This window comes from Pseudopipra pipra, chromosome W (genome assembly GCF_036250125.1).
Source record: "Pseudopipra pipra isolate bDixPip1 chromosome W, bDixPip1.hap1, whole genome shotgun sequence".
In the NCBI taxonomy this organism is placed as follows: domain Eukaryota; kingdom Metazoa; phylum Chordata; class Aves; order Passeriformes; family Pipridae; genus Pseudopipra; species Pseudopipra pipra.
In genome coordinates, this window is record NC_087580.1 from 6,954,245 (window position 1) to 6,982,152 (window position 27,908).

The 27,908-nt window shown below is 51.7% G+C and overlaps 1 long non-coding RNA gene across 2 annotated transcripts; it reads left to right on the plus strand.

The window, feature by feature from the left end:
* Positions 1–316: 316 nt before the first annotated feature.
* On the plus strand, positions 317–27,908 carry LOC135405932 (uncharacterized). Of its 2 annotated transcripts, none has more exons than XR_010426107.1 (3): positions 317–648; positions 27,607–27,639; positions 27,758–27,908. It is a non-coding gene; the product is annotated as an uncharacterized LOC135405932 (long non-coding RNA). The 2 variants fall into 2 exon arrangements; XR_010426108.1 differs by lacking the exon at positions 317–648 and adding an exon at positions 26,437–26,925.

Below are 27,908 nucleotides of genomic sequence, written 5' to 3' on the forward strand. Positions count from 1 at the left end.
CATTGCTTGTCAGCCCCTTTATCTCCCAGCTCCCTGTTTCCCTGATCCCGGGCTCCTGGTGCCCCAAGAAGGGGGGCAGTGCCAGCCCTGCGTTCATCCAAGGGGCTGAAGTGGGAACAGGCACAACTGTGCTCAGACACGCTGGGTTTGGGGCTGTGCTGAGCTCTGGGGTGTCCCAGAGGGAAAGCTCTGGGAAGGGATGGGCAGGAGGACATGGGCGGATCAGACTCTGGGGGCTGTTGGAGGATGGATTGTGTTGTGTGGGATTGTCCCTACAGGGTATGCAGCTGCTTTCAGCTCCCTGCCCACCCCCTTGGCACCCCCAGGTGCCTGGGCCCTTCCAGGGGCAGCTGCCCCGTGCAGGAAGCTGGAGGGATGCCGGGGAAGGTGGCTGGATGGGTGCCGCAGGCGGGATGGACTCTGTGCCAGGGCTGGGCTTGTGGCCAGGGCTGGGGGCTGTGCCCAGCTGGGCTTTGCCCCGGGGGCTCTCGGGGAGGGGGCAGGGAGGAGTCCCGGCAGGGATAAATGTGCTCCTGCCCTTGTGCAGCCTCAGCCAGCGCTGCCCAGGCCCAGAGGAAGATGAAGGTCACTGTGCTCAGCGTGGCCCTGCTCTTCACCATCCTGCTGAGCCCCCCGGCAGATGCCAAGGTGAGGCCCCCATGCTACGACCATGGGCTCAGGGATGGGCCCCTTCCCAATCCAGGGACTCCCCCAGCACTCCCCAGCACCCCCAGCCCCGGGCCAGGCCACTTTCTTCCGACCACAATTCCCTCTCTCCTTCCCCTTCCCACAATTCAACTCCTGCTGCTGCAGCTCCGCTTCCTCACGGGATGCTTGCACCCGACTCTGTCCTGGCACAGTCCCAATGCTTCCTGCTCTTTCTGACCCCAAATCCCACCTTTTTGGGCCTCCCCATCCCATCCTCTTGGTCCCCTGGGCCATCTCCCCACCATCTCCTCTCTTTCCCAGCCAAGGCAAAGGCCCAACCCAAACTGGGTGGAACTGGGCCAAGCCCCACTGGAGTCCAAGGAGGACAAACAGGCCCAAGCTCCACCCTGGGCTCAAGTGGGACAAGGCCTGACCAGGCTGAACTGGCACAAACTGGGAAATGCCCTGCCATGGTTCATTCCCAGGGCTTTTCCTCCAGGCTTTGCCCTCAATGCCTTGCCTTTCCCCCTGCACTGGTGTCCCCAACTTGCCTGGGAGCCGCAATCCCAAAGAGCCCCGCTCAGCCCGGGGGGCAGCCGGGGCTGGAGGGGGTGGGGACACCCGTGTCCCCCCCAGCCCCACAAGGCCAACCCCAACCAAGCCTTTGCTCTCCTCCTGCAGCCCGTTCAGGCCGGCGGCGTCCAATGTGGGGAGGTAAGTCTGGGAGTTGGGGGGCACCCAGTGTGGGAACTGGGGGGAACTTTGGGCCCCCCATCCCTTCCTGGCACAGGGGACACCCCAGTGACCAGTGTCGTCTCCTTGTCTCTCTACAGGCAGGCGGGATCGGCGGCCCGGTGGGTACCAGGGCTTGTGCTGGGCCCAGACCCTCCCCTCTGGTGGCCACCACCCTCCAGGCCATCCCAGTGCTCCCCAGTCCACCCCAGTGTGCACCGGGGAGGCCCTTCCTCAGGGCCCCCACTCTATTCCCACACACCCCAGTCCACCCCACCACACACACACAGGGCATCATTCCCACACCATTTCTTCCCTTCTTTCTCCTCTAATCCCTTCCCTTTCCCATTTGCCATGACACTCGTGTCCAGAAATCCCCTTCCTTGACACCCCAGTCCCAAACCCCCTCCCAATCCCTTCAAGTTTTCTCCACTTCCCCATTTCTCCTGCCCCCACCCCTGCCCTGCTTCATTCCCTGGGTCCCCTCCACTGCAATCCCTTCCTCCTCACCCGCATCCCCCACAGGCCCATCCCTTCCACACCCCAATGCCCATCCTGTGAGATCCCCAATTCCCCCCACTTCACCCTCTTTGGGTCCCCTCCTCCTTCCCCCCCACCCTCCCTGCAGGCCCTGAATTCCCCTGGCTCTCCTTGTCTCCATCCCCACCCTGGGCCCTGCAGGAACAGGGATCCCGGGGGAAACTGGGTGCAGTGGGGCTGGGGGAGTAGAAGGGATTTTCCCCCTCAGACTAGAAACCAACCATGGGCTGGGGGGTCTGGGTACACCCGTGTCCCTCCCCCAGCCCCACAGGGGCCAATCCTGCTTAAACTTTTGCTCTCCTTCCCCAGCCAATTGCAGGACAAGGAGGAGGTGGATGTGTTGGGGTAAGTCCTGGAGTTGGGATGTCCCCAGTGTGGGAAATGGGGGGAAATGTAGTCCCCCCATCCCTCCTGGGCCTGGGGACACCCCAGTGACCAGTGACACCTCACACTCTCTCTCCAGGGAGGCATGGATGTCCATCGAGTGAAGAGGTCTGAGGTGGGTACCCTGAGTTCTGCTGGGCCCAGACCCTCCCCTCTCATGGCGACGACCCACCCTGGCATCCCAGTGTGTCCCAGTCCAGCCCAGTGTGTCCCAGTACAGCCCAGTGTGCCCCAGTACATCCCAGTGTGCCCCAGTCCAGCCCAGTGTGTCCCAGTCCAGCCCAGTGTGCCCCAGTCCAGCCCAGTGTGTCCCAGTACATCCCAGTGTGCCCCAGTACATCTGAGTGTGTCCCAGTCCAGCCCAGTGTGCTCCAGTACATCTGAGTGTGTCCCAGTCCAGCCCAGTCTGTCCCAGTAAATCCCAGTGTGTCCCAGAACCAGCCCAGTGTGTCTCTAACCCTGCCTTTGTCCCCAGCCCCCCGTGGCTGACCAGGTGGAGCTGATGCGCCAGTGACGCTCGGCTGCCTCTCTGCATGTCCAGGTGAGAAATATGGGAGGCTCCTCAGCCCCCCAAAGGAGCCTGGCAGGGCCCTGGGGGGTCCCTGAGCCCTCTGCAGTGGGCAGAGCTTGGGGACAGCAGAGGGACACGCAGGGGGCTGTCCCTGCTCCGTGTCCCGGGGCAGCTGGACACAGCTGCCCCCAAGCCTTGCCTTGCACTGGGGGCTCTGCAGACCCCCAGGCTCACCAGGAGGGCAGGGAGGGGCTCGGGGAGGTGTCAGAGCATCCCGGGCTCAGGGGCTCTGGGGCCACATGGATCTCAGCATCCAATTCCCTTCTCCTGCCCCAGCTCCCTGCAGACAGATGGGGTGGGGACAAGGCCCCTGCCATGTCCCTGTGGACATCAGGGGGGACGTTTGGGGCTCTGTCTTTCAGGACTGGAAGTGGTGGTGACACCCGTGTCCTGGCCCCCTCCAGCAGCATGAGGAGATGATCATCCCTGGAGGACCCCCCTGATCCCCTGGGTGCCCTGGCAATTTCCCTGCAAGAATCAATAAACCCCTGCAGCAAAACAAGTGCTCTGTGTCTGTCTGGGTGGGTGTGTTCCCACATCCACGGGTGCCTTCCCGTGTCCATGTGTGTTCCCACGTCCCCTGGGGCACCCGGTGGTTTGGGGGCACAGCAGGAAACAGGGTCTGACTGGGGCTGTCCAAGCACTGTCCCCAAGGAGCACAGCTTGGTGTCGGGGCAGGGGAGGGTCAGGGACAATCAGCCAAGGCCCCTCAGTCCTTCCCTGGGCTCTGGGAGGGATGGGAAAGGGGATCAAAGGAGCCAGCGGGTGTCAAATGCCCCCAGATCTCAAGGGCCAGGCTCGGGGCTGAAGGGATGGAGAGCAGCCCTGCATCCAAGGCCATGGGGATAGTGGGGGATGAAAAGCAGGATGGGAGCCAGCAATGGGAGCTCACAGCCCACAACCCCCCGTGTCCTGGGCTCATCCCACAGCGTGGGCAGCAGGGGAGGGGGGTTCTGCCCCTCTGCTCCGCTCAGCTGAGACCCCTCCTGCAGTGCTGCCTCCAGCTCTGGGCTCCTCTGGCTGTCTGCAACGCACCCGCCCGCAATGGCAATGGCTTGGGGGGATTCCCCTGCCAGCCCTGGCATCTCCTGCAGCTCCATGGGCTCCTCAGCACAGCAAAGACACGCACCTCTTGGGACACTTCCAGAGGAGGCCACCAAGGGCATCCCAGGGCTGCAGCACCTCTCGCATGGAGACAGGCTGGGAGAGTGGGGGCTCTTCAGCCTGCAGAAGAAAAGGCTGTGGGGAGACCTCCTTGGGACCTTCCAGTACTTCAAGGCAGCTTTTTAGTGACATGTGGGCAAAGGGTTCAGTAGGGCCTGTCACAATAGGACAGGCAGTTAGGGAGTTAAACTAAAAAAGGGTAAGTTCAGACTAGAGATAAAGAAGAACTATTTCATAGTGAGAATGCTGAAACACAGGAACACATTTGCAGGGAGGTGGTGGATGCCCCATCCCTGCAAACATTCAAGGCCAGGTTGGATGGAGCTCTGAGCAAGGTGATCTAGGAAAGATGTCTCTGCTCCCCCTCCAGGGGATCCCCCGCCCTGTGCTCTTGGCTACCAGAGTGATGGGCAGCTCTCAAAGGATGCAAGTGCCCAGAGAGCAGAGGGAACACACAGGACCTCTGTTAGCAGGGACATCTTCAGGTGAGATGGGAATAGTTTGGATCAACACGCTCAGGCTCCACTGTTTTGCCTCTCTGTAGTTGCACACAATGTTTGGAAGAGACTGATAACCACGAGGTCCCACAGTGTCACAGGGTCCCCTTGGTGACAGGAGGTCATGAATGTCCCATGGACTTGTGGGGGTAGAGTTTTTGGAGGTGTTCTCTGACCCAGTCTTCTTTGAGCAAGGCAAGGCCTTCCTTCCCACATTCCTATAGCCTGGTCTGCTGGGCCAGAGATCCCTGAGGGCTGGTCTTGTCAGTGCAAAGGTGTTCAGTAACTCTGCCTTCTCTGCATCCTTGCCATGAGCAGAGCGGCTCAGGGGGCTCCTGTGGGGGTCTCTGCACATGAGATCCCCCTCACACTCTTAAGGGAACTTCCCAGGCTCACCATTCCCAGGACTCCCTGGCAGTCACTCTCCCACCAGCCCAGACTGGCACTGCTGACACTCAGGCCCCTTCCCAGCAGCAGCAGCTCCAGTGACCCAATGGGTCCCCTGTGACTCCCCACAACCCCCACTCTCACAGTCAGACCAGGTTTCCTCACTGCTTCCACCCCAGGTTTCCCATGGCAGAGTCTCTGATGTCGTAAAAACAGTAAAACAATTTATTTCTTGTGAAGAAACACAGAAACAGGCTGAGCTGGTACCTCGAGGAAGGGTCCTTAACAAAAAACTCCTTGGAGTTTTATCCCCTCACACTCCAAGCACACAAACTGCTCTTCCTGCTGAGCCCTGGGCTCCTGCCCTGTCTCCAAGTGTCTCTCCCTTGGCTGCTCCAGGGTCAGCAGCTCACGGCCTTTGGGCTGAGGCCCCTCACCCAGAGCTCATCCCACAGCTCCAACTGCAGCTGCTCCCTGAGCCACCTGCACCTGCACCTGCACAGGATTCCTCAACCCTGGGCACCACGAGGCTCCTGACAGTGTCCCAGGGTCCCTTTGGTTCCATGAGCCCCCACAGTGTCCCAGGGTCCCTTGGGTTCCATGAGGCCCTGTGGTGTCCCAGTGGCCCCTTGATTCCATGAGGTTCCACAGTGTCCCAGGGCTCTAAACTGGACATGATGGGGGAGGGGCACAAGATCAGGCTTGTTCTGGGAAATCTGTGGGATAACATGAAAAACTTAGAGGGACAAATGACCCGTGAGGGCCCCTCTGAGGTGACTCTGGGATGGAACAGCCACACTGGAGCACAGCTGATGTCTCACAGAGGTGAGTCAGGGACTCCTGGGGTAATGGAAGCCAACAGGGAACCATCAGAGAAATCCCCTCGGAGTAAAAGGAGGCTCAAGAGGGAACAAACACCTCAATCAAGAAATTTCCCACTTCAGTCAACTTGGTGCCAAACTTGTTTTCACAGACAGTTACTGTCAGAGTTTGATCATTACATCACTGAAACTTTAAGTTTTGCCAAACTAACCATGAGAAGCTTCAATGAAGAAATCCTGGGGGAACTAAAATCTGGACACGTGGAATCCAGAATTTAGAGCCCTCCAAGGACATGTGAAGTAACCACAAGATAAAGGAGACTAACAAAGACAATTCATCCTGTGCTGGAAACTTCCTGCCTGGTATAAGTAATAATAAGACTGTTCTTGCAAAACTTGTGCTACAGTCCTAATTGGTTTAGCAGTAGAGTAGAAAGTTACTGTTGATGCAGCCTTTGACCCCATTTTGAAGCAGCCTTTGACCCCCAGTTTGAAGCATCTGTATAGTTTGCTGAGGAACAAGAGAACCCAGCAGCTGCAAGGGATAGGGAAGCCCCTGCTTTGAAGTTTGATGATCAACTCCCTTCATTTGTGGCCAGAATGGGACAGTTCATTGGGTTCCTGAGACTGTCCAGAGACAGGTGAGAGGGGAAGAAAGGGTAAGGAAATGTCATAATCTGGAAAGGAGTCCACAAGGAAAGACTGAGGAATCTCATCAGTGAGTAAATGTGGGAACTGGGGGAAAGCAAAAGGAAAATGCCCAAGGGGGACAAAAGTTCAGTGCCCAAGAGGGGCAAAAATCCAGATAGGGGATGTGGCAAAAAGGGTGACAACTCTTATGTTCCTCCAGATATTCCCTTAGGTAAAATGTTGGAATTTTGTGGTGATGCGTGGTTCAAGCAAATTTCTTCCATAAAACTAGAGCATATGAAAGAAGGAGAAAACCAAAGCAAGTATAAATAGGAAATGAACTCAACTCAAAAGAGACATTATAAGTCAGAATAACATTTTAATAAAATAATACAATAAGTACAATTATACAGACAAACAATTGGTTTTAACCCACAAACCCCAAATATATAACCCAGCACCTTGGGGCATGAACAGAGTGGTGTTCTTTGGGCCCCCTGAGTCCAAAGGAAAAGGTGAGGGGAAAACCTGTTGGTGAGAGTGCTGGTGCAGTCTGGTCAAGAGTGGTGATTGCAGTCCAGCTGAGGGTGGTGGTCTCAGGCTGGTTGAGAGCGGGGAGCTGCAGTCTTCCTCTGGATCCCACGAGTGGTAAAAAAGGTTCCAAAACTCCAAGTTTATATATTCTCCAGTTCAGGCAGGAATGCTCAGTCCTTCCCTCAGAGCGGGGTATTCCATAAAAGGGTGTGAGGACAGGAACATATTCCTATCTCGCAGGCCTCTTAATGCCTAGTTTATAGCCTGAGGAGTCAGGCTCTGTGTGCAGATGGTGTAAATGCTCTATTGATAACAGTTTCTGGGAAATGGCATGGAAGGCTATAGAATACATAGTTTTGGGTTACACCCATCCAGTGATGAACTGGTCTCAGCTGTCCTAACTAGGACATCGGGACACTGCAGAAACTCCTGAAAACAGAGGAACCTGAGACTGTGCAGAACCTGAGGGCAGAAAGGAGCCATCGGGACACTGCAAAACCTCGTGGAATGAAGGGGCCACTGCTTCACATCTGGGTCTCGTGGAATCAAAGGAAACCTGGGACACTGGGGAAACTCATGGAAGCAGGGAGACCCTGGGACACTGTGGGGCCTCACAGAATCGAGGGGCCATCGGGACACTGCAGGACCTTGTGGGGCCAAAGGAACCCTGGGCTGCTGCAGAACCTCACGGAGCTGGGAAGCTGCTGTGTGGGGCCCCCACGACGAGTGGCTGAGGCTGCTGAAGGAGAAGGTGAATGAAGCCAATTTGCAGAAGTGGAAGCCGTGGGCAACGGCACTGAGCCCCCTTGCCATGGTCAGTTACCATGGCAACCATCATATGTTCCCATCGTGTGCTGGGTTAAAAGTAAACCGGAGGGAGAAATGAACCCACCCGAGGGATTACAAGTCAGACTTATAATTTACTGAGAAGATTACAATAAATACAGTGATACAGAGAAAACTGGTTTTAACCCACAAAAATAGCTGTATAAGCCAGCAGCCTGGGACAAGAACAGAACAGTGCTGAGCACCACGTGGCCCCCAGGGTGCAAAGGAAAAGGAAAGGAAAAGCTGTTGGTGTAGATGATGGTGGCAGTTGTGTTGAGGTAATGATGGCAGTCCTGTGGAGAGTGCCAGTCCCAGTCCTGTTGGAGTTCTGGTCCTCCTCTCCATCCCACGAGTGGTAGCAGAAGTGCCCAAAGCCCAAGAGTAAATGTGCTCAGGTTCAGGTGGGGATGTGCAGCACCTCCCCCAGGGCAGGGAGTTTGACAATGGGCAATTTAACTCTGTGAGTCACGGGGTATTTTTGGAGTGTGTGATGGTCTGGGTGTTGCAGCTGCCTGTTCTGCCAGTCCAAGGTGGCCCATTGGCAGAGATGACCCCTCAGGCTGGGGGTGAAGGTGCTAATGCCTCCCCGAGGGGAGTTATCCCAGCTGAGTCCTGGGTGTGAAGACAAAGGAACACTCCTTGCACAGTTCTTTCCCAGCCAGCTGGTAGGCTGAGGTGTCAGGTGGTCCCTGGGCAGCTGCTGCAACGGATCCATTGTTAAGAGTCCATCAGAAATGCCACAGAGGGTGTAGAATACACAGTTTTGGTTGTAGCCACACAGTGATAAACTGGTCCCGATTCTTGCAACTAGGAGAGATTGCTAGGGTCGGTTACCATGGCAACCATCATACACTCCCATTGCAATGGTCAGTTACCATGGCAACCATCATACATTCCCGGTGCTATGGTTGGTTACCATGGCAACCCTCATACAGTGCCATTGATACAGTCAGTTGCCATGGCAAACAGCAGAGATTTTCATTGCTATGGTCGGTTACAATGGCAACCATCACACATTCCTTTTGCTACAGTCAGTTACCATGGTAACCATCATACAGTCCCATTGCTATGTCAGTTACTATGGTAACCATCATACACTCCCACTGCTATGGTCGGTGACCATGGCAACCCTCATACATTCCCACTGCTACAGTCAGTTACCATGGCAACCATCATACATTCCATTGCTACTATAAGTTACCATGACAACCATCACACATTCCCATTGCTATGGTCAGTTACCATGACAACCATCATACATTTCCATCACTACGGTAGTTTACCATGGCAACTATCATAGTTCCCACTCCTACGGTCAGTTACCATGGCAACCATCACACATTGCCATTGCTACGGTCAGTTACCATAGCAACTGTCATACTTCCCACAGCTATGATCAATTACCATGGCAACCAGCATACATTCCCATTGCTATGGTTGGTTACCATGGCAACCAGCATACATTCCCATTGCTATGGTTGGTTACCATGGCAACCATCATGCATTTCCCATTGCTACAGTCGGTTACCATGGCAACCATCAGACATTCCCATTGCTACAGTCGGTTACCATGGCAACCACCATACATTCCCATTGTTACCGTCAGTTACCATGCAAACCATCACACATTCTTCTTTGCCATGGTCAGCTACCATGGCAACCATCGTACATTCCCATCGCTATGGTCAGTTACCATGGTAACCATCGTACATTCCCATACTACAGTCAGTTACCATGGAGCCATCATACATTCTCATTGCTACGGTTGGTTACCATGGCAACCATCATACATACCAATTGCTATGGTCATTTACCATGGCACCCATCAAACATTCCCACTGCTACGGTCAGTTACCATAGCAACCATAACACATGCCAATTGCTACAGTTGATTACCATGGCAACCATCATACATTCCCGTTGCTAAGGTCAGTTATCATGACAACCATCATACTTCCCACCAGCACGATCGGTTACCATGGCAACCATCAGACATTCCCATTGTTACCTCAGATACCATGGCAACCATCAGACAGTCCCATTGCTACAGTCAGTTACCATGGCAACCATCAGACATTCCCGTCACTACAGTTGTTACCATGGCAACTATCACACTTCCCACTTCTATGGGCAGTTCCATGGCAAACATCAAACAGTCCCATTGCTACCGTCAGTTACCATGGCAACCATCAGACAGTCCCATTGCTACCGTCAGTTACCATGGCAACCATCAGACAGTCCCATTCCTATGGTCAGTTACCATGACAACCATCAGACATTCCCATTCCCATGGTCAGTCACCACAGTGTCCTGGTTAGGGAGCAGAGGGGGCAGTTTAGCGCCTTGTGGGTGTCACCAAGTTATTTATCCTGTACCATCCATGCCATCCCTAGGGCTGTGCTTCCAGCAGGAAAAACCGGGGCTCTGCACCGCAACTGCTCCATCCTACCCCGCTCTCTGCAGGGCAGGGACTGTCAGCATCACTCCTGCGCTCCCCGTCCTCTGCCCCACTGCTCCCCCTCATGTTTTCCCCAAATCGGGACGATGGACCTTTGGTGCTGAAAGGGGAAACCACGACGGGCCGTGGTGCTGAACCAAAGCTCTGAGCAGGACGGGGCGGTTGGGGGGCAGCCTCAGCCCCCTCAGCCCTCGGGTTGGGAGGAGAAGAGAGGAGCCAGCGCGGGACTGAGCCCAGGGAGCGGCTGCGCCACACGGTCGGGACGACCCAGCTCCCGGGGCTTGGCTTGTCCTTGGTTCTCCTTGTTGTTGGGCTGAGGGGTTGGACACGTTACCCTTGGGAGCTCCCCCACCGCATTGCCTTTGTCCGGGGGCACCGCACGGACACGTCACTTGGGGAGCACCCAACATCTTCTCTGTGTGCCCGGTGGTGACCCCCTTTTGGGAGTGAAACACCTTCTCTTTCTGGATACTTTTGCTGGTGATATTGCTGTTGTGACTGTGCGTGTCTTATTCCATTGCTCTGTGCTTTTAGTGAATTATTATCTCCACCCAGAGTCTCTCATTTTTTGTCCCTCCCTCACCAGAAGGGCCGTGGGAAAGGGAGTGACTTATGTGAATTTTAATTTCCTGATGGTGCTAAAACCACCACACCTGCCATGCACCAGGAAAGAGGGAATGATGCAGTGGGTGCTGGGACCTGCCAACATTGGGATGCACATTTAGCAAAGGCCACCTGGTCACTCAGCACTGGGGGATGTGCCAATCGGGCTGGCCCTGTCCAATCCAAGTTTTTACGTGCCATGTGTTGCAAAGCAATTTAAATTAGTAGTAGAATGGCTAAGGCTTAGTAGGAGAGTAGGTCTAGAAAGCAACACTCTAAAGTAGTGAGTTAGCAACTTTGTTTGTGGAAACCATAATCAAAGGATCTAGTCAAGCATGTATATAACGATTTGTTACCTAGGATGTGGTAAAGGTCTGTTAAACAGTTTCTAGGGGTAAGACAACTTAAGAAGATTTATGATTAGAGTAGATGATTATTAATTGTTATTGGTATGAAGTATGAGCTTGTTTGTAACTGCACCTGGTTTACTGTGGAAACTGTAACTGTTTTGCTGTGGAAACTGCACGTAAACTTGTTTGTGTATAAAAGCTGAACTGAGAATGAGGGTCTTCGGAATCCCGACTTGGGGCGTTAGCCCGCAGGTTCCCGGGGCCCCGAATAAAGCACCGCATAAACCAGCACTCTGTTGGTTTGTGTTTCTTTTGGATTACGGGCAACAGTTTTCTGGCGACCCAGATGGGACTCCGGGGGTAGCTGGGGCGGTTCACGAGCTGATCCACTCCATGCTGGCAACCAGGTGATTTCTGGGGAGACATCGACCTGTGCCCGACCCTGCGCCCGCCGGACAACCATCCAGGTAAGCCCGGAGGTGCTTTATTCTTTTAGGTTTGTTGGTTGGGAGCCTGCCTATAAGACGGGACCGTGAGTTTCCCGCTGGGTTGGGCTAAAGGTACCTCGGTTGGGAAGTCTAGGCGCTGGTCGTAAGACGTAGTGAAAGCCGCGCTGTACCAGCACTCGCCACTCAGAGGGAGAATTGGCGAGTTGGTTTTGGTTCTGGTTTTGGTTTTGGAATATGTAATTGGTTTATATTGTTGTGTTATTGCGCTGGTCGTAAAACGTATTGGTTTATATGTTGTGTTCTTGTGAATTTGATTTTGAATTCAGACTGTGGTATATGTGTGTGTGTGTGAGTCAGTATGATGCCATTTAAAACCTTTAGGGCATTATCTTGTGCAGAAAATAATATCCCTAGCGATTCTCCGCTTGGTTGTTTGTTAAAACATTGGAAGGAAGGAAATTTCGGACGAGAGTTAAGCAGGAAACAATTGATTGATTATTGTAATAATGTATGGTCTCAATATGAGACAGAAGGAATGCAGTGGCCTAGGAATGGTTCATTGACTTTGGAAATTATAACCCCCTTGATGCGATATTTACGAGAGAATGAGATGTGGGATGAAATACCGTATCTGGATTTGTTTTATTATTTAGAGCATAACACTGAATGGCAAAAGGAATGTGGTATCTTAGTGTTAAAAGAACTGGAACTGGAGGATGATAAATGTAAAAAGTGTCAAGAGCGGAGTATAATGATATTGAAAGGATTGGATGATAAACATGAGCGGAAAATACGGTTTTCAGAACCAGAGGAGGATGTGTCTTTGTTAGTGCCCCCGAGAAATAGTCTCCCTTCACGTGAGAGGGCACGGTCACCCTCCATGCCCCCGTTAGAATCGTTCTCGGATGAGGAAGAAATGAAAGGACGAGGATGTTATTTTGATAGAACTCCGCTAGCAGAACGGACTCGGAAGGGGCGAAAAGAAAGGGGAAGGAGTAGAGAAAGGAGACGGGGAGGGGGAAGGGAGGCAGACGGGTCGCTCTCACCCCCTAGATTGATGGCCCCTTTGCGGGAGGCAATTGGAGCGGACAGAAAGAAAGTCATGGTAAAAGTTCCTTTTTCACCTAGTGATTTATTAATTTGGAAACAGTCTGCTGGAACATATAGAGAAAACCCGGAGCGGGTGGCTCGTATTATAAAAATGGTTATAAAAACTCAAAATCCAGACTGGAATGATTTACAAGTATTGTTAGATACAATTCTGGATTCAACAGAAAAGGAAATGGTATTAAAGGTGATGGTGGAAAAAGCGAAAGAAAGAATAAAAACTTTGCCCAAGGGAGTGCGGGGAAACGTGAATGATTTTGTACCGCGGGAGGATCCCGAGTGGGATCCAGAGGTAGACAAAGATTATAAAAGGTTAAGAATTTATCAAGAATTATTGGTAGAGGGAGTACAAAAGGGGATACCAAAAACGCTGAACTGGTCAAAATTATACTCAGTAAAGCAAGATAAGGGGGAATCCCCTTCAGCCTTTTTGGAGAGGTTAAAAGAGACAGCTCGGAAATATACAGATTTGGATGTTGAAGCTGAATCAGGGAAATTGCAATTGGCATTGATTTTTATGGGACAGGCACAAGAAGACATTAGGAAGAAATTTCAGAAGTTGGAGGGTGCGGAGACAAGAGATTTGGAAAAATTATTAGAAGTGGCATGGAAGGTGTACAATAATAGAGAAAGGGAAGCTACTAAGAAGCAGCAGACAAGCTTGTTAGCACTTCTGCAAGCTTCAGGAGGGAACAATGGGGCCAGTAGCCATAGAGGAAGAGGTCGTGGTAATAGGGGAAGGGGAGGAATGGGTAGAGGATTTAACAATCAGTCGGGATTTGGAAATCAATATGGAGGAGGACGTGGTAGGATAGGACCGAATCAGTGTGCTCTTTGTAAAGGACAAGGACATTGGAAAAACGAATGCCCATTGAATGCTGGAAATGGAATGAATCCGTGGAATCCTCAGAGTTTTGCAAATCCACAAAACCCTGTTGGTATGGGCACGCCACAAGGTGTCGCCCAAGCATTTATGTTAGGGAATTACCGAGGTCAAAGCCGGCTAGATTCAGACTTAAAGGTTGTTTTGGAAGTAGAGGGGGAGCCGACGGAATTTAGGATAGATACTGGAGCTAGTTTTTCGGCAATGAATAAATTGATGGGGCCACTAAGCGATTCAACTGCATGGGTGGTAGGAGTTTCCGGACAGGTAGAGGAAAAGGCGTTTCTGCGACCCTTAGATATCAAATTTAGAGGAAAAGAGCTAGACCATCAATTTTTGTATATGCCTAACAGTCCTGAATGTTTACTAGGAAGAGATTTACTTTCAGCCTTGCAAGCTAAAATTATATTTGAAAAAGGGAGAGTCAAACTGGAGATTCCGGAGGAGAACTTAGCAAAAATTTTTGTTGTGAAAGAAGTAGAAAAAGAAGAGGTACCTCAGGAAATAGAACAAGCAGTAGTGCCTTGGGTATGGGAGACGGGAGTCCCTGGAAAATCCAAAGCTGCTACCCCAGTTAGAATAGAATTAAAAGAAGGAGCACAACCAGTTAGAGTGAAACAATACCCAATTAGTTTAGAAGCTAGGAAAGGGATAGCTCCAATGATCACACAGTTTTTGATTTTAGGGATATTAAAAGAATGTGAGTCAGAATTTAATACCCCCATATTTCCGATAAAAAAACCAAATGGTAAGTATAGGTTAGTGCAAGATTTGAGAGCAGTAAACCGTATCACAAAAGATATCCACCCGGTTGTAGCTAACCCTTACACCTTGTTAACATCTGTTTCTGAGAGATTTCAGTGGTTTACAGTGATTGATTTAAAGGATGCCTTCTTCTGCATACCACTGGCACGGGAAAGCTGGAAAATCTTTGCCTTTGAATGGGAGAACCCAGAGACTGGACGGAAGCGACAGCTTACTTGGACTCGGTTACCACAAGGATTCAAATGCTCACCCACGATATTTGGTAATCAGCTAGCAAAGGAACTTGAGGAATGGAAGACTTCTCAGGTAAAAGAATCTCCTTTTTCATATATAATACTTCAGTATGTTGATGACATCTTTTTGGGAGCTGAAAACGAGGGACTTTGTCGTCTGTTAACCATTGAACTGTTAAACATGCTGGGACAACCGGGCTATCGAGTCTCAAAAGAAAAAGCACAACTAGTAAAACAGAAAGTTATTTATCTGGGATGTGAAATCTCCCAAGGAACCCGGCGCTTAGGAACAAATAGGGTTCAAGCAATATGTGCTATCCCTGTGCCCCGAAATAATCAGGAACTGAGATCTTTTTTAGGAATAGTCGGATGGTGCAGACTGTGGATTCCCAACTTTGGACTAACTGCCAGACCTTTATATGAAGCAGTAAAGGAGCCCAAGCTGACCTGGGGGACGAAGCAAGAAAAAGCGTTCCAGGAATTGAAAAGAGCCCTCCAGGAAGCACCTGCCCTGGGACTGCCGGACCCAACCAAGGAGTTTCAGCTCTATGTCTGTGAGAGACAACGAATGGCTTTAGGAGTCCTCACTCAGCGACTAGGATCCTGGAAAAGACCGGTTGGGTATTTCTCCAAACGGCTAGACGCAGTAAGTTGGGGATGGCCAGGGTGTCTCAGAGCTGTGGCAGCGACGGTCATTTTAATACAAGAAGCACGAAAATTGACTCTGGGAAAACACATGGTAGTGTACGTGCCCCACATGGTCATAACAGTTTTAGAACAAAAAGGGGGGCACTGGCTCTCATCTAGCCGTATGTTACAGTATCAAGCTTTATTAAGAGAACAAGATGATGTTGAATTGAAAATCACTAACCATCTCAACCCAGCAGAATTCCTTAGGTCTACACAGGAAGAAGAAGAAGGTATCCTGGAGCATGACTGTGTAGAGACCATTGAACAAGTCTACGCGAGCAGAAGAGACTTGAAGGACGAACCATTGACAGATCCTGACTGGGAGCTGTACACCGACGGATCTAGCTTTGTGGAGAATGGCACCAGGTATGCTGGGTATGCAGTAGTCACTCTACAACAAGTGATAGAAGCAAATGCACTACCCCCAGGTACGTCTGCACAAAAAGCCGAAATATGGGCGTTGGTGAGAGCTTTAATATTAAGCCAAGGAAAGAGAGTTAACATATGGACTGACTCCAAATATGCTTTTGGGGTAGTTCATGTTCACGGAGCACTCTGGAAAGAGAGAGGACTTCTTACTTCTCAAGGGACAACGATTAAACATCGGGAAGAAATTTTACAATTGCTAGAGGCAATACACAAGCCCTCAGCAGTGGCAATAATGCATGTTAGAGGACATCAGAGAGATCCCGGACGAGAATTTCGAGGTAATCGACAGGCTGACCAAGCGGCTAAACAAGCCGCAAGAGAAGTATGGACTCAGATGGTTCTTTTGCCTGTTCGAAATAATCCAGCAATAGCATATATGGAAGAAAAACCACATTATTCACAGGAAGATGAGAAATTAGCTCAAATGACAAATGCAAGGAAAAATGTTAAAGGGTGGTATATTTCCCCCATAGGACAAGTGATTCTACCTGTCAGAATAATGAAAGCAGTGCTTGAAACAGAACACAATAAGTGCCACTGGGGTGCAGAAGCATTGGTAACATTTTTGAAAAATGAAGTTCTCTCAAACCAGATGTTGACACTGGCAAAAAGGGTAAATGCAATGTGTCCTATGTGTATAAAGAATAACCCAGTGGTCAGGAAGCAGGTGCAGATGGGAAAATTACAGATAGGTCAGTTACCGGGAGATTACTGGCAAGTAGATTTTGCTGAGTTACCTAAGGCCCAATCCTATAAGTATTTGTTGGTATATGTCTGCACCTTTTCAGGATGGCCTGAAGCTTTTCCTTGTAGGACTAATCAGGCAAAGGAAGTGGTAAAGACTCTCCTGAGGGAAATCATCCCAAGATTTGGAGTACCTCTAGGGATGTCCTCTGATCGAGGACCACACTTTATAGCAGGGATAGTCCAAGATGTGTCGGCTGTATTAGGAATAACATGGAATCTCCATACGCCATGGAGACCACAGTCTAGTGGACAAGTTGAAAGGATGAATCAGACATTGAAAGGTCAATTGAAGAAAATCTGTCAGGAAGCAAAGATTCCGTGGCCCCAAGCAGTATCCATTCCCCTGTTGAGAATTAGGATCAAACCGAGGGAGAGAATAGGAGTAAGTCCATACGAGATATTGTATGGCAAACCTTATCATGCAGCTACCTACCAAGGGGATCCTCATATAGTGGGTGATCAAGCAGTGTTTAATTATGTGTTATCTTTAAATAAGACTCTCACAGCCCTCAGAGGAGCGTTGCAGTGGAATCGACCTTTGCCCCTGGAGAATCCAGTGCATGACATTTCTCCGGGAGATCAAGTCTATGTGAGAAACTGGTCGGTGGAGCCGCTGAAGGAAACATGGGACGGTCCTCGCCAGGTGATAATGACGACACGGCAGTAAAGGTCGAAGGAATCGACAGCTGGATCCATTATACCCGGGTCAAGAAAGTTCCAGTCTCGTGGTCAGTAGAACCTCTCTCAGCCACAAGGATGGTATTTCGAGCCAACCGTTGAGGATCGTAGTGTTCCTGGGGTTGATAAGTTTAGCAGAGACCACCGTGAGAATTGAGACCCCAGATCCTTATTTATTTGTACCAGAACACGCTGATGTAAATTTAACTTGTCTGTTTTCAGATGACCAGGGAGCTGAATTAAAGGATGTCCATGTCAAGTGGAGACGGAGAGGTCAAGATCAAATCATGACAGAAGGAGTGACAACAGTTTGGGATGCTACACAACAAAAAGGTTACACCGTTCTGCAGGTACCCAAAGTGTCCAAAGCTATGGAAGGGACATATATGTGTGTAGTTTGGATTTGAGAAAGTTTTGATTATGAACATATAGAAATACAGACAATAAACATGACTCAGAAAACGGTGACCAAAGTGCGAGTTTTACCCCCAGAAAACAATCAGACATGTGGGATGGTCCTCCCTTAAAAATCAATTGTACCTTCCAATTTGATGATTGTCGAAAATCAGTTAAAGTAAAGTGGTGGAAATTGAATATAGCAAATCAATCTTGGGAATCACAAAGTCAAGGAGTTAGCTGGTGGTCAAATAGTAAGGGAGGCAAAGGATGGCTGAATATTTCTAATTCCAGAGTAGGAAAGACAGAAGGTACATTTCTTTGTGTGGTCTCATGTGGGGAAGAAAAAGATCACGGGATAAGGACAGCAGTAGCTGTACCACATCAAGGAGTAAGAGTCAGACCAGAACACAGTGTTTACCCGGCCCAGGAAGGAAGAGATCTGATTCTAAGTTGCAAAATCTCAGAAGAACAGTATTCTGAATATGGGTGGTGGTTTAAGGGGCAGAACTTGAAAGTTGGAAAGAGACATCAGATTGAAAAGAAGGCAGATACAATAGTTTTGAAGATCAAAGGAATTCAAAGAGGAGAAGATGAGGGCCAATATACTTGCTGGATAAGTAGAGATGACTGGTGGGATACTGGAATGACTGCTGTCCACGTGAGGACTGAAAGGATAACCCGACAAGTAAGTAACCTAGAGATTCCAGGTAGAGAAGTAGAACAAGAAAACCTAGTTGTAGGCCTAATTCGTGATTTTGGGAAAGTACAGAATGTCACAAAAATCACTGCATGTCTCCCTATGCCTCATGCTGCAGGAGACCCAATCCCATGGGGAATAATTCCAGTACCAGAAATCCCTAGAATGTTTAAGAATACTACATGGAATTGCAGATTTGTAACTAGAACATGGAAAGAAATGACAGATGCATGTTTATTGAGAGACAAAATGACTAAAAAACAATGTGAACAGATGCCTGGATATTTTAGTTGGGTGGAAAGTGGGAAAATTGGAAAGGTAGAAGGAAATTGTTTGATCTCAGGTCCAGTAACACACCCATGTTCTAAAGTACAAGTTCAAAGAAAACGAGAAAAACAAGAAGTAGTATGTCAAAATATTACTAGCTCTACAACCATGGAAGAGTGGCAAACAATTTGGGGACCCAGTCTATTAGAAACTTATAGTTATATTGGAAAGGTACAGTGGTGCATTCACTGGAAGGGGAAAAAGAATCAAACTTATTTTGCAGGAAATAGAGGAAATCATAATTGGAGGACAGAAACACGTGCAAAAGAGAATTGGAATTGTACTCGAGTATACACATGTGATATCCCAGGCGATGAAATAGGCTTAATGCCAGTCAAAATACTCTTGCAATTAGGATGTGAATGTCGGGGATATAAACATACTATTAAAGGATCTGTGAAAAACATTGATTGCCATACCACCACAGTTAAGAGTCCAGGAAATTTGGTGTGGGTAATGGGACATGGCCAGTGGACCACCCACATGCCCATAGATGGTCCGGTTGTACCTGTCACACTAGGAATACCTACTCTCTGTCCATTCTGGAAGCAGGATAAGTTAACATCAGTACAAATACAACCACGAAGGAAAAGAGAAATTAGTAAAGATATTGATGACCTGGGGTTGGGAGATTGGCATGAACCATCAGCAGGAGTTAAATTTGGATGGGCATTAGAGTCTCTGTTTACACCAATCTCAACATACCGGAACAGAGAAATGTTGTTTAAATTAATGGGACAAACTGAAAGGTTAGCAGCAGTCACCAAGAAGGGATTCAAAGATCTAAATTTACAATTACAAGCCACCTCTAGAATGACCATACAAAACCACATGGCATTAGACCTGATATTACTCAAGGAACATGGAGTTTGCGGCTACCTGCATGCAAAGGACGAGCATTGTTGTGTACACATCCCAAATGTCACTCAGGAAGTAGAGAAAGATATTAGTCAACTAGAACAAATTGACGAGAATGTTCATGAACTGCAAAAAGAAGCAGAACACAATTGGATAGGACAATTATTCAGTTCCCTAGGTCTTCATGTGTCAGGATGGATATCTTCTGTTATCCAGTACGGAATATTGATTGTGATAATTATTGTCATAGCCATAACTGTTTACAAGTGTCTTTTAGGAATGATTGTAAAAGAAGGTCAACATACGAGACGCATCATGAAAGCTATAACAAGAAAAGAAGTAATTTCACCGCAAAATGGATCACCTCCCACCTATCAAGAAACTGCAGCCTGAAGATTGCTGTATTTGAGCATCCTTGCAAGCAAAGCCTGAAGAATGCTCAAAAGGGGGGACTGTTGCAAAGCAATTTAAATTAGTAGTAGAATGGCTAAGGCTTAGTAGAAGAGTAGGCCTAGAAAGCAACACTCCAAAGTAGCAACCTTGTTTGTGTGAGTGGAAACCATAATCAAAGGATCTAGTCAAGCATGTATATAACGATTTGTTACCTAGGATGTGGTAAAGGTCTGTTAAACAGTTTCTAGGGATAAGACAACTTAAGCAGATTTATGATTGGAGTAGATGATTATTAATTGTTATTGGTATGAAGTATGAGCTTGTTTGTAACTGCACCTGGTTTGCTGTGGAAACTGTAACCGTTTTGCCGTGGAAACTGCACGTAAACTTGTTTGTGTATAAAAGCTGAACTGAGAATGAGGGTCTTCGGAATCCTGACTTGGGGCGTTAGCCCGCAGGTTCCCGGGGCCCCGAATAAAGCACCGCATAAACCGGCACTCTGTTGGTTTGTGTTTCTTTTGGATTACGGGCAACAGGATTTTTTCCCACCCTCTGGTTCCAAATGGATTTGGGGCCTGGCCGTTCTCCTCAGGCTGTGACCCGCAGGGAGGTGTTGTGGTGACTCCCAGAGGGAAAGGGGAGGAGAAAAGGGGGCCCTGTTCTCCCCAAATTTACATCTCCCTTCCCAATTTCCTGGTGCCCTTGGCTTCCCAGAGTCCCTCAGTAGCTGCACGAGGGGGAGGCAGGACCAGACTCAACAGGAGGTGTCTGTCCTGTTGTCCTGGTTTTGACTGGGATAATGGACTGGTTTACAGTCACTGCCCACCACAGGGACTTGTCTCAGCACAGAATCCTGGAATCATGGACTGGTTTGGGTGGGAAGGGACCTTAAAGTTCATCCCGTACCACCATGTCCCTGCCATGGGCAGGGACACCTTCCACTAGCCCAGGTTACTCCAAGCCCCGTCCATCCTGGCCTTGGACACTTCCAGGGATGGGGCAACCACAGCTTCTCAGGGCAACCTGTGCCAGGGCCTCCCCCCTCACAGGGAAAACTTTCTTCCCAATATCCCCCTAAACCTGCCCTCTGTCAGTGGGAAGCCATTCCCCCTTCTCCCATCCCTACAGGTCCTTGTCCAAAATCCCTCTGCAGCTCTCTGGGAGCCCCTTGAGGCACTGGAAGGGGCTCTAAGGCCTCTCTTGTGCCTTCTCTTCTCCAGACTGAACAATCCCAATTGTCCCAGCCTGTCCCCAGAGCAGAGGGGCTCCAGCCCTCCGAGCATCTTTGTGACCTCCTCTGGATCCACTCCAACAGGTCCATTCTTCCTGATCTGGGCCCCCCGAGCTGGAGGCAGCACTGCAGGTGGGGTCTCACCTGAGGGCAGCAGAGGGGCACATTCCCCTCCTCCCCTGCCCCCGGGATGAGCCCCGCACACGGGGGGTTTCCGGGCTGGCTCGTGTCCCATTTGTCACCCACCAGCACCCCCAGAGCCCTCTCCCAGCAGGTTCTTCCATCCCTTCCTCCCCCAGCCTGCACCGATCCTGGGGGTTGCCCTGACCCGGCTGCACCACCTTGGTCTTGTCCAACCTCAGCAGATTCCCGTGTGTGCCGGGAAACGGGGGGAAGGGGAATTCACCCGACTCTTGGAGATTTGTTTGTCTGCTGGTGCCCCAGGGAAAAACAAAACCCTGTCAGTCCCATCTAGTCTGTCCCATATTCCATCAGGAACCCTCCACCAAACAGATCCACCAGGTGGGGGGAATTCCAGTGCCCTTTTTCGAGGACTGACACGTCACAACAAAAGGGAAAACTCCTCAGTGGATATTTCCACGAGTTACTCTGGAATCTCCCGTGACATCTCACCCTACCTCTGTGACATCACATCCTCCCTGTGACATCACAGCTCCTCTATGAAGTCCCATCCATCATATGACATCATATCTCTCCTGTGACATCACATCCTCCACTGTGACATCACATCCTTCCCGTGACATCCCATCCTCCTCTGTGACATCACATCCATCACACAGCATAAAATTCTCATCTGTGACATCACATCCTCCCATGTGACATCTCATCCTTCCTCAGTGAAATCACATCTTCCTCTGTGACATCAGAGCTGGTCTATGTCATCACATCCATCGTATGACATCACCTCTCTCGTGACATCACATCCTGCACAGTGAATCACATCCTTCCTCTGACATCATATCCTTCCCTGTGACATCACATCCTCCTCTGTGACATCACATCCTCTTCTGTGTGATGCCGTGGAATGTTGGTGCTAAAGAAATTACTCAGGAGCAGTTAATTAGGGGTGAGATAAGCAAAGGGTTTAATTGTGCCAAGGCAATGGATGTTACAAGACAGGCGCCGCTGTGCTCGAGATGGTACATTTTATAATATTGTCTGTCCAATCCCAAGTGTGTCCACACCGTAGCCTTTGCTCTGGTCCACCCTGGGTCCACCCCCTGAGAATTGAGTCTGGGGTGTATTTCAGGACCACCTCTTCATCATTCTCATCATCTTCAGAGCACAGAGGGTATATAGTCACCTAGTTCTTGACTCTGTTTTGTTGTTCAGGCCCTGATATGGCTGTTCTCTAAACAGCCTAGGCCTTGCCTTGACAAGACTAAACATTGCCACTGAAGTCAGGGGTAGATTTGATATGGGGAGCATAGAATGGGGTAAGAGGGTTAAGGAATGTGTAAACTACTTGTAATACAGGGAAAGGGAGTGAGGGATGCTGCTTTTCAAATCTACTTCTACTACTTATAAAACTAATAAAGCTTATAAAAATTAGAAAAACAAAAACTATACTAGGGGCTTAAGGCATCAGATACATCACATCATTCCTGCACCATCACATCTTCCTCTGTGACATCACATCCCTCATATGACATCACATCTCTGGGCCCAGCGCTGGCCCTCAGCAGGATGGCACCTTCCCGCCCCACTCTCCCTCCCTCCCCACCCGCCTCACAGGCCCCTCTGGGCTGGGACCCCCGTGGGCACAGATCAAGGACAGGCACTGAGCGGGGGCTCCCGGCACCTGCCACAGCCTCAGTTCTCCACTCACCTTTGGCCACAGTTCCGCAACACCTTCCATCCTTACGGGCCCCTGACCAGACACAAGAGACCATTGTGGGGCAGCTGGGAAAACATCTCAGCTGAATGACTTGACTATTTGCCTTGCATTTTCCCCAGGAGCCGACAGTGACCTGGAAGATTTTCCTTTTGCCCCTTTCTGCTTCGTGCCTCGTTTGTTGGATAATTGAGGAACGTTGACTGAGGAGGGGCCCAGGGGAGCTGAAGCTGCTCAAGAAGGAGAAATTTACAGCCCCTGCACCCCAAGGGGATGTGATTGCCTCCAGCACAGGGAATTCCATCTCATCCTGGGCACCTCCTCCACTGGCAGTTTGCAAGATCTTTCTCAAAGCCATTCCCGTCCTTACCTCTCTGCAGGAGACACCTCCAGAGGCTGAGGACTGCTGCCCCCTTCCCAATCCCACTGTCCATGCCCTTATCCCCAGCAAGGAATCCCCAGCTGGACTCCACACCCTCCAATTCCTCACTCCTGGCCCCAGTATTCGGCCTCTTCCTTAATGATGGAGGCCAAGGGATGGAGGGCACCCTGAGCCCGTGACACTGAGCTGAGCGGGGCAGGTGACACACCTGAGGGAGGGGATGGCATCCAGGGGGACCTGGACAAGCCGGAGAAATGGTCCCAGAGTGTGGAGAGAGAGATAAGGCTAAAAGTTAACCTAGAATAGGAATTAGAGAGGAAAACCAGCTGCTGCTTCCCGGACAGCAAAGAGACTCCAGCTGCTGCTTCCCGGCTGGGATAAGGTCACGATGCCCCACAAAGCTCCCCAGGCACCCAGAAACAATTGTAGCACTTCTCATTAGAAACCCTCAAACTCCTCCTAAACCTAAAGAAAGAGCATAAAAGAGAGTTGGAAATGGGGAAAGAATTGAGGGAGATTTCCATTGAACCTGCTGGGATCAACGGAGGGGTTGAACCTGCCTTCCTCCCCCTCAGGGACGCCTGTGCTGGGTGGGAAGTGTCAGCTTTGCATGTTAGTCACTGCTTGGAAGGACTAGAGCTGGCTTTTGCTTCCTAATGTAGTTGTGGATTGGTTTGGTTTAGAGGTTGTGCTTTGCTTTGCTTTAACAACAATTTTGAGATTGTTCAAAGTGTGTTTTTGCAGCCAGACCCTGTCCCTGACCACCATGAACCTTTAACCTGTGCCAATTTGTATTAATAAAGAGTGTTATTCCTCAGACTGTTGGAGGGAGTAATTTACAAAGGTGCTGTCAGTTTTGTTGATGCTGGAGTAACTGGTGGAAATATCCACTGAGGGGTTTTCCTTTGGCTGTGACGTGTCAGTCCCCGAAAAAGGGCCCTGGAATTCCCCCCACCTGGTGGATCTGTTTGGTGGAGGGTTCCTGGGTGGAATATGGGACAGACTCGATGGGACTGACAGGGTTTTGTTTTTCCCTGGGGCACCAGCAGACAAACAAATCTCCAAGAGTCGGGTGAATTCCCCTTCCCCCCATTTCCCAGCACACACGGGAATCTGCTGAGGTTGGACAAGACCAAGGTGGTGCAGCCGGGTCAGGGCAACCCCCGGGATCGGTGCAGGCTGGGGGAGGAAGGGATGGAAGTCCCTGCTGGGAGAGGGCCCTGGGGGTGCTGGTGGGTCCAGCTCTGGCCTGGGGACAATTGGGATTGTTCAACTTGGAGAAGAGAAGGCTCCAGAGAGGCCTTAGAGCCCCTTCCAGTGCCTCGAGGGGCTCCCAGAGAGCTGCAGAGGGATTTTGGACAAGGACCTGTAGGGATGGGAGAAGGGGGAATGGCTTCCCACTGACAGAGGGCAGGCTTAGGGGGATATTGGGAAGAAAGTTTTCCCTGTGAGGGGGGAGGCCCTGGCACAGGTTGCCCTGAGAAGCTGTGACTGCCCCGTCCTTGGAAGTGTCCAAGACCAGGCTGGACGGGGCTTGGAGCAACCTGGGCTAGTGGAAGGTGTCCCTGCCCATGGCAGGGCGTGGCACGGGATGAGTTTAAGGTCCCTTCCCACCCAACCCAGTCCATGATTCCAGGATTCTGTGCTGAGACAAGTCCCTGTGGTGGGCAGGGACTGTAAACCAGTCCATTATCCCAGTCAAAACCAGGACAACAGGACAGAGACCTCCTGCTCAGTCTGGTCCCCCCCTCTCGTGCAGCTACTGAGGGACTCTGGGAAGTCGAGGGCACCAGGAAATTGGGAAGGGAGACGTAAATGTGGGGAGAACAGGGCCCCCTTTTCTCCTCTCCTTTCCCTCTGTGAGTCACCACAACACCTCCCTGCGGGTCACAGCCTGAGGAGAACAGCCAGGCCCAAAATCCATTTGGATCCAGAGAGTGGGAAAAATCCCACAGGAGGGACTCCAGGAACAAGAGGAATTTCCCCAGGTGCTCCCAGCCCTGCTCAGGGGGAAGGAAGGAGACAGTCCAGGGGGGATCAGCTGCACCTCAGGCACCCTGCTCACGTCTCTCGTCCATCTCTCTCTCAAACACCAAACTGGGGACATTTCCCTCTTCCAATGAGCTGCTGATGCCACAGTTTGGATGGTCCAGAGTGGGACCTTTGGTGTTGAGGGACTGTAAATGCCTCCCTCTTGAGTGGCTTCACCTCCCCTGGGCCCCTCCTCAGTCAGTGTTCCTCAATTATCCAACAAAGGAGGCACGAAGCAGAAAAGGGCAAAAGGAAAATCTTCCAGGTCACTGCCGGCTCCTGGGGAAAATGCAAGGCAAATAGTCAAGTCATTGAGCTGAGATGTTTTCCCAGCTGGCCCACAATGGTCTCTTGTGTCTGGTCAGGGGCCCGTAAGGGTGGAAGGTGTTGCGGAACTGTGGCCAAAGGTGAGTGGAGAATTGAGGCTGTGGCAGGTACCGGGAGCCCCCGCTCAGTGCCTGTCCTTGATCTGTGCCCACGGGGGTCCCAGCCCAGAGGGGCCTGTGAGGCGGGTGGGGAGGGAGGGAGAGTGGGGCGGGAAGGTGCCATCCTGCTGAGGGCCAGCGCTGGGCCCAGGGCAGGGCAGGGCCATCCCTGGGGACAGGGGCACTGGGGCAGCTGTGTGCCAGGGCCAGCCCAGTGTGGAGCCAGAGCCCTGCTGGGCTGCCAGTGCCTGGCCCCCCCTGCCTGGGCCAGCTGAGCAGAACGGGGCCCGGCTGATGCGGGAGGACACGGTGTGCCCAGCTGGGACAGGGGCAGGGCCAGCAAAGGGCATCTGCCCCTCTGGGCTCTGCTCGGGGAGGCCGTGGCTGGGCCTGCACCACTTGGGGGCTGCAGTGCCCGCAAATGGGCTGGAGCCGGGCACTGCCACCACCCCAGCACTTCCCTGGGCCCAGCCCTTGTGTGCCAGGGCCAGCATTGCCCAGTGCTCCCCAGTGCCTGCCCACACTGGAGATCCCAGTCACCCGCCTGTGCCCATTGCTTGTCAGCCCCTTTATCTCCCAGCTCCCTGTTTCCCTGATCCCGGGCTCCTGGTGCCCCAAGAAGGGGGGCAGTGCCAGCCCCAGGTTCAGTCAAAGAGCTGGAGTGGGAACAGGGACAATTGTGCTCAGACACGCCGGGTTTGGGGCTGGGCTGAGCACTGGGGTGTCCCAGAGGGAAAGCTCTGGGAAGGGATGGGCAGGAGGACATGGGTGGATCAGGCTTTGGGGGCCATTGGAGGATGGATTGTGTTGTGTGGGATTGTCCCCACAGGGTATGCAGCTGCTTTCAGCTCCCTGCCCACCCCCTTGGCACCCCCAGGGGCCTGGGCCCTTCCAGGGGCAGCTGCCCCGTGCAGGAAGCTGGAGGGATGCCGGGGAAGGTGGCTGGATGGGTGCCGCAGGCGGGATGGACTCTGTGCCAGGGCTGGGCTTGTGGCCAGGGCTGGGGGCTGTGCCCAGCCGGGCTTTGCCCCGGGGGCTCTCGGGGAGGGGGCAGGGAGGAGTCCCGGCAGGGATAAATGTGCTCCTGCCCTTGTGCAGCCTCAGCCAGCGCTGCCCAGGCCCAGAGGAAGATGAAGGTCGCTGTGCTCAGCGTGGCCCTGCTCTTCACCATCCTGATGAGCCCCCCGGCAGATGCCAAGGTGAGGCCCCCATGCCACGGTCATGGGCTCAGGGATGGGCCCCTTCCCAATCCAGGGGCTCCCCCAGCACTCCCCAGCACCCCCAGCCCCTGGCCAGGCCACCTTATTCCACCCACAATTCCCTCTCTCCTTCCCCTCCCCACAATTCAACTCCTGCTGCTGCAGCTCCGCTTCCTCACGGGATGCTTGCACCCGGCTCCGTCCTGGCACAGTCCCAACGCTTCCTGCTCTTTCTAACCCCAAATCCCACCTTTTTGGGCCTCCCCATCCCATCCTCTTGGTCCCCTGGGCCATCTCCCCACCATCTCCTCTCTTTCCCAGCCAAGGCAAAGGCCCAACCCAAACTGGGTGGAACTGGGCCAAGCCCCACTGGAGTCCAAGGAGGACAAACAGGCCCAAGCTCCACCCTGGGCTCAAGTGGGACAAGGCCTGGCCAGGCTGAACTGGCACCAACTGGGAAATGCCCTGCCATGGCCCCTTCCCAGGGCCTTTCCTCCAGGCTTTGCCCTCAATGCCTTGCCTTTCCCCCTGCACTGGTGTCCCCAACTTGCCTGGGAGCTGCAATCCCAAAGAGCCCCGCTCAGCCCGGGGGGCAGCCGGGGCTGGAGGGGGTGGGGACACCCGTGTCCCCCCCAGCCCCACAAGACCAACCCCAACCAAGCCTTTGCTCTCCTCCTGCAGCCCATTGAGGTCGACAGCGTCCAATGTGGGGAGGTAAGTCCGGGAGTTGGGGGGCACCCAATGTGGGAATTGGGGGGCACTTTGGGCCCCCATCCCTTCCTGGCACTGGGGACACCCCAGTGACCAGTGACGTCTCCTTGTCTCTCTACAGGCAGGCATCATCGGCGGCCCGGTGGGTACCAGGGCTTGTGCTGGGCCCAGACCCTCCCCTCTGGTGGCCACCACCCTCCAGGCCATCCCAGTGCTCCCCAGTCCACCCCAGTGTGCACTGGGGAGGCCCTTCCTCAGGGCCCCCACTCTAT